Raw genomic sequence first — 7,918 nt, 5'->3', positions numbered from 1 at the left:
TTTGGACCAATCTAACAAATTTTTGGACCAATCTAACATATTTACATTTTATGGTTTTGCTTTATGTATTCATATACATACCGGCATACATTTGGGTTGGGTGTAGCGGACTAGCAACAGGAGTTGCAGGTGAAGTGTTGCACTAAAAAAACACTAATAATTTATTTATTTATTTATTTATTTAATATATTCAGTTAAGTTTTAATTGTTAATTCTATCTTACCTTAAGTTTCTAATATATTGAACTTAGCTTTTATGTTAATATTAGACATTTTAATATTAGATATCATTTTGAATTAATATATATCCACTAGATATAATTACATTTGTTTAAATTTTATATTAATTTTGTAATTGATAATGCATATGTATGCAGTTAGTATACCTTAGATTCCTATATTAATTTTGTAATTTATAATGTGTATGCATGTAGTTATTATATCCATCAATATTTATGGTCGTGTATTAGATAAAAAAGCATTTATTTGCATTCTCAAGAATATATTGGTCACATTTTACTCTGATGGGCTCAATAATGTAAGGTAAAGAGTCTTACATATTTGAGTATATAATTAAATTCCTTCCATTGCATCATATTTTATGGTGAATTACGGTGTAGGGTTTTTGATTAATTACGATTCCTTTTCTCCGATTTGCATGTTGGATATTTGTGTGGGTTACTGCATTGTATTAGTTATGATGTAGGGATTTATATATTCACGTTATACATTTATACATTATATTATTTATGATAAAAGAGATTTATACATTCACGTTGCATATTTTATACTTAATTAGCGTTTTATTGATAGGCAATTTATGAGGTTTATATGATATGCTTTGGAATTTATAACAATTTATTATAATTATGTATAGATTTATTCCATCGGTTATATTTGGGAGTGATGTATAGATAAAAAATGCTGTCATGCAACTTTGGGTGTGGATATGAGGGTGCTTCTTCTATGTGTAGATATCGTTATATTATCTGCATATGGAGACCAGTATCATTATGTATACACTTATGGGCCTAATGTGCTATTACGGAATGTTTGCATATTGGGTATTTGTGTAAAGTTTCTGCATTATATTATTTATGATGTAGGGGATTTATACATTCACGTTACATAATTTATATTTTATATTTGACATTTCATTAGCCAATGTTAAATGGCAATAAACAATTTTTTCAGTTATGCCCTGCCGTATGTAATAAACGAAGCTTTAGATGCTCCAATAAAGATTTAAGAAGTCTAAGCAGTGCTACAGAATTTGAAAAATAACAACGCCGCAGGTGAAAACCGAATCCCAACTGCGTTTTTAAAAAATTCCATGCCACAATTTATAGATCATACGGCTGAATCATACAATTATATATTTGATGTGACAAATGTGACAAATTATAGAGGAATAGCATTTCTTAATACATCAGCCTCCTCCTGTATAATAGAATTAAAAATTGGGTAGATAAAAACAACATATTAAGCGAATTACAATCTGGATTCCTCGGTAGATAATATTTTCGTCCTCACTAGTGTAGCGCAAGAATTTATTGCAAAAACACGAAGTTATATGTTTTTTACGTAGATCTTAAAGCTGCTTTCGATACAATACAAAGAAACGCACTATTTTACAAAATTAGCCAGCTGGGTCTTTCAACAAAAATTTTGAAAATACTGCAAAGTCTACACTATAACAATGAGTCAACAGTATGGGACGGAAGATGTACTTCGAGATGATTCCAAATGTGTACCGGAGTGAAACAAGGTTGTGTCTTAAACCCTATATTGTTTGCACTGTTCGTTGATGACTTAAGTAAATTTCTTCCTGGTGGTGTTATGATTGCCAATCTGCTGTTTGCAGATTCTCCATTAATGTTACAAAATATGATAGATGAATTAAATAGATATTGCAACTTATCCGGACTATCTATAAACACAGACAAATCAAAAGTGATGATATTTAAGAAACATGCTAGAAGATAGAGTAATGACGAAAAAATTTACCTTAGCGATGATCAATTAGAAGTGGTTAATGATTACAAATATCTAGGAATAAATATGAAATATAACGCGAAGTTCGATAACCACTTGAACGAGAAGTTAAAGGAAGCTAAATTGGCTATTAATTGTACCTGGCAAAATGTATTGGGCAAATCCGAGAGTGTCACTGCTCGTAAAATACAAAGTTTTTGAAGCCACAGTTAAATCAGTTCAAAATTATTAACCGCAAATCTGGGGCGTGGATAAATATGATGTGGTAGAAAAATTGCAGGCATTTTATATAAAGAGAACATTTCGTCTGCCAAAAATACCCCAAATTATATGGTGCATATAGACTAGTTTTCCGACGCTATATACCCAAACATTGAAATTGCATTTTGATTACATTAATCGTGTTAGGAATTTGCCAGGCAATCGGATTCCAAAAACATTAGCGGAGTACCTAATAAATAAAAAAAAATTATTTTTTGAAATATTTTTCAGTGTTACGATATAGAAAGATTAACACAGCAAATTAAAATTTGTATAATAAACTATTTTATTAAATATTAAAATTTTGACATAAAATCCACTTATCCAACATGAAGTGGCAGCTATGAAACATTTTCAACAATTTTTTCAATATATTTACACTTCCAGTATTTGTTGTTTCTTTAACTGCCTGTGAAGTTAATTTTTGTGTAGAGTGCAAACGACGTTCGAATTTGATTTTTTATTTTATATTTAAATTTAGAATGAATTGAAAAGCTTTTGAGACAGCATGTAACATGTTATCAAATAAATAAAACAATACAATATATACTTATATATATAAATCTGACCTGTGAGAAGTTTGGTACACTGACTGTCTTGCGCATTGAAAGTGGCTGACCATGCGCTGTTTCCAGTTCCTTTACAGCAACATTTTGCCGCAGACGTTCTAATGTCAATATACTTTCAACAGCTGAAACACCACGAGTATACTTTTCTACAATAAACAGAAATAAAAATATTTAGTAAATAAAATACAATCATAAATTAACAATTAAATTATGCTTACCAATATATGTTTCACCATCACAAGCGGAGCAATTATCACCACTAGCCGCTAATTGCGCTAATGATTCACGATCTTCCAATTCTTCAGACGCTTTTGGTATATTAGAAACAACTTCATATGTGACACCAGTTTGTGAAATAGCATTTTCACCACGTCCCAAACGAAATTTCTTTAGACGATCTGCTATACTTTGTCCTTTTTTAATATTAATACTTAAACGTTTGCGCAACACTAAATCCATTGGTGCAGGATGTGATAGTCGCACTGTTGTACGTAATATTAAGTAGACACGTTCATTTGCTTCTGTAACTCTATTTAAAGCTTGATTATCGTGCATCGATGAGTCCCAGCTACCAACTGAGCACACATCCTTATCCAAATGAGAAAGTATTTGTAGTGTATAGAATTTATGTCCATGCTCTTTAGACAATATGGAATTAAGACCCGCTGTTGAAAATTCATCGTTCATATTTTGTGCTGATAAGTCATCAGCATTTAGGTTAAGAAACAGTACATGTACATGTGGTTCCATGCCAGCTGGTGGATCCCAAGAAGCTGGTGCACCAGGTATGCCTGATCCTGGCGCTGGTACGAGCACAGCATTACGTTCTTCTATTAGTGAAACCCATTGATGTACCAGACTAAGTTCACGTTCACGTTCTTCTTCACTTTTTTCTTCCTTTTTAATTAGTTTTTGTATTTGCTGGTCTAAATATTGTCGTCTTCTGCCTAAGGCTTCACTCCATTTCTCGCGCAGTACAGTAAGATCTTCTTCTTGGTACGAATGTAAAGCGCGTTGTAATCGTGAGCGCACTGTTGCACTACCAATATCGATATTAACAACAGATTGGCAAATAATTGGCAGAGTACCAGAGTTTTGTACAGGTTTCACTGTTACATGTACACGACGTTGTTGACCTTGCCGCAACTGATAAATACCACCAGTGAGTACTTCATTACGATTTGTTACCTTTACTGGTGAATATTCACCATTATCATTTAATTCATGAATTTCAATCCATAACTCAATTTTGCGTGATAATTCAGCCCATCGATCGACAAGTGAACGTGCTTTTGCTTGCTGTTGCTCTACTTCCCAGCCTTTGGATTTCGAGAAACCAGCACTGCGATGACCCCATACTTCTATCGATAAAGCACCCTCAATGCAATGTTCTAAAAATTCTTCATTTATGGTCACTGTAAAATCTTTGACGTGTTCAAACTTAAAAATCATATTTTGATCATGTGCTGGTACTTCAGCATTTATAACTGGCACAACTGTTTCTTGATGGACCCCAAAAGGTATATTGACAGAATACAAAATTTGATGAGGAAAGTGGCAAGCCTGACGCACACTTTATTGAGACGCGACAAGTAATTTGATTAGCCATTGGATCAACAACATCATCATAATCATCACGTGAATCAGAAGACGATTCCGAAATTGATTCACATATACGATCCTGTGGCATTTTACCAGCAATGCGTTGTATTTCAACTTGAAGTCGACCAGCAACTTCGCCTTGTTGACTTATAATAGGAGTATGATAATCGAGTTTAACGTCATGAAATAGTACTTCCAAAAATATGTTAGCAACCCCAATAAGATTATGATTTTCTTGAGACTCGTAGAAAGGATCAAGGGATTTTGAATTTTCACTATCCTGTAAATAAAATTAATTTAATTATTAACGGAGTACAAATTAAATTGCCATTAAAATGTATTACTTGTATATATATAAATGATACATATGAATAATTGAATATAATTACCTCGTCACAATCTTCATTATCGGAGAAAGTCTCAATTAGAGGCTTTGGTATATCGTAAGCAATGCAAAAATGAGGTTAAAAATTATGTTAGTAAGACGTGTAAACAATAATATGCGTAAAAGTGAAGTTAAGTGAGTTTTTACAACAATAAATGTACTTTTCAACGTATCAACAATTAAATATATTTACCAAACCATTTAGTATTCTTTCTTTATGATCTTGATACATTTCTCGCATATCAATTAGTTTGTTTTCCAATTTTTCCATGGTCCAAATTTGACTACCAGAGTTAATACGTTTAACCAAAATCGCTGGCTCACTCACAAATGCACCACGCTGTTACAGATTTAAGAGTTATTCATTTTATTAATTAAAGTATATGTTATTTTTAATTATATTACCCTTCGATTTGGACTTAAATTAGCAGGAGGAATTTGCAAAGTTACTGAAAACTTTGTTTTCTTTTCCATTTCTTCAGCTAAAAAGTTCGCTTCTTGCACCGAAGCATTTGCACGCATTATATCATTTTTGAGTTGACCCAAAGAACGTTTGAACATTTCATCACGTTCCTGAAAACGAATGAAATTTGTTTATTCGAATTCAAATTTATAAAACAATATTGAATAAATATTACCTGTGCCCACTTTTCAAAACGCATTTGAGAAGTTGGAGTGTTTGGTGTAATTTTACCTAAACGCAGCGGATCACAAGGAGTATATGGTGCATACGGTGTGGTTGGTGAGAGTATGTTGCGTAGTTGTTGAAATTGTCTCTCATATTCCTAAACAAAATTAAACACGTTCTTAATATATTATATTATATTATTATATTATATTAATATATATTAATATATTCTTAATATATTGCTTTACGTACTTGTCTTTGCTTTTCTAAAGCAACTTGTTTGTCTTCTTCATGTTGTCTTTCTAAGCGTGCTATAGCTGTTTGTATGGGATCATTGCTAAGTTCATTTTGCATTATTTCATCTCTTGCAAAATTATAATCAATTAATTGTGCTGGTGTCTGCGGCACAGAGGTCATATTAGCATTTACGCATTTTGGACAATTCACACGGAAAAAATGATGATTACCCCATAATATACGGTCACCGTTGTGTAAAGGTGTTTTTTCCAACACTGCAAAACCATTTACAACACAACGTGCGCCCTGAATAGGATCCATCAACAAACCACCATCTTCGATTGTTATCACACAGTGCTCTGGCTGTATACCTAATCCAGATAATTGTATATCAGGTTGTGGGCCAGATATGTTATGGCCGCCAATTAAAGTACGTTCCTGTATTTAAATAAAATAAATAAATTATTTTTTGTTGCTTTTTTTTTTCAAATTTCATATATAAACCTACCTTAAGATAATAAACTAACAACTCATTGAGGGACGGATCAGCATTCAAATTTACTGAATAATATTTATTTTTCTCTACTTTAATACCACTCGCTTGTACACTAATTCCCATTTTCTCCAAAGCCTGTTGACGTTCGTTTTGTATACGTTCAGTTTTGACCAGTTTCTCTTCCCACGTTTGTGAAATTTGTTTCATGAGATTTTCACTTTCAGCGAGTTTGTCATGTATATCAACACGTTGCACATCACCAACTGGAGGACCTGTGGCATGTTTAAGCATATTACGCAGAGTTTCCACTTCAAGTCTGAGTTCTCGTATAATGCAGGCATTTGGATCCTCATTGACGACAGCGTGATTGACAATACGTTTAGCACGATCAGCATAACGCAATGTCGATAACGTTTCTTCATAATTATCTCCTGAGGGCGAAATTGTGGCAACCATAACTGTTTTTGAGTTTCCACCCAAATTATCTTTGAGAAGCCACGTTAGTACAGAGTCACGGTAAGGTACAAATTTATCATTGCTGCCTTTTTTACCACTCAGAAATAAATAAAACTTTAAGTACTTGTTAATATTAGAGCCTTCTTTTAAACGTTCTCCTACAGCGCCTGTTTTGACAGTACGTTCTGAACCAGCTAAATCTACCAAGGACATACGTGATACCTTTTCACCACTCACTCCAGCTGCTTGATCTGTAAGTATTTGTGTCAGCATCACAGAGAATACTACATGTGAGCGCGAAGATTCCGCATTCATATTTGTGGCAGCTACAGTACGTGATTTACTGCCTTCAGTCATCAAATTATCAATGTCCTTTAAAATATAACAAAATTATTAGATATTTTGTATATAAATATATAGTTAAATATACTAAATACAAATATAAACAAAAATATACATTTAAATATAAATATATATAAAACATAAATATAATATAATATACAGTGACTCCATCGCATAATCGGACAAGCATTTGTTCGATATAAATGTGCTCTAAACTTTAAAAACAATTCTAAAAATATGATTTTTTTTGCTTTAATCAATACTTAACATACTTATCTATCTAAATTATAAAAAAAAAACAAAACATTTCTCTGATAACTATTATTTTAAAGTAAAAAACAGAACCAACACAATTTTTTGGGCTCAATGTATAATCGGACAAAATTAAACATCCATGTTAAAAATGCAGAAATGTGGCATTTAATATTTTGTTGCATATCCTTTGTTATCCAGAATGGCCTGAATATGATTTGGAACTGATTTTACCAATTTTTGGCACACTTCTGGGTCAATAGAGTACCATGCTTAGAGTAAAGCCTCTTTTAGCTGTACTATTGTATTAAATTTTTTTTGATACACTCTCCTAGCTAATTCCTCCCAAAGATACTCACTTACATAAAGGTCTGGGCTCTGTACAGGTGTATCTATGAGTTTGGGGCAGTTATGGATCAACCAATGCTTTGCTACGCCTGACGTATGCGTGGGATCGTTGTCCTGATAAAAATTAAAATTTTCTGCGATACTCAACTTCTCTGTACTTTGCTTTGCATTCTGTTTCAGAATGTCGAGGTATCTAGATTTGTCCATTTTACTATCTATAAAATGCAAATTACCTACTCCCGCACTCGACATACAACCCCAAACCATAACAGATCCTCCTTCATGTTTTATAGTTATTTTTGTATTGTGATGATTAAATTCAGCATTTGGTTTACGCCATACAAACAT

General features: G+C 32.5%; 1 pseudogene; it reads right to left on the bottom strand.

Moving 5' to 3' along the window:
- Window positions 1-3,008: 3,008 nt before the first annotated feature.
- LOC119666455 lies at window positions 3,009-7,918 on the bottom strand (annotated as a pseudogene).

This window comes from Teleopsis dalmanni, chromosome 1, assembly GCF_002237135.1.
Source record: "Teleopsis dalmanni isolate 2A chromosome 1, ASM223713v2, whole genome shotgun sequence".
Lineage (NCBI taxonomy): Eukaryota > Metazoa > Arthropoda > Insecta > Diptera > Diopsidae > Teleopsis > Teleopsis dalmanni.
This window is presented reverse-complemented; position numbering and strand designations above follow the sequence as displayed.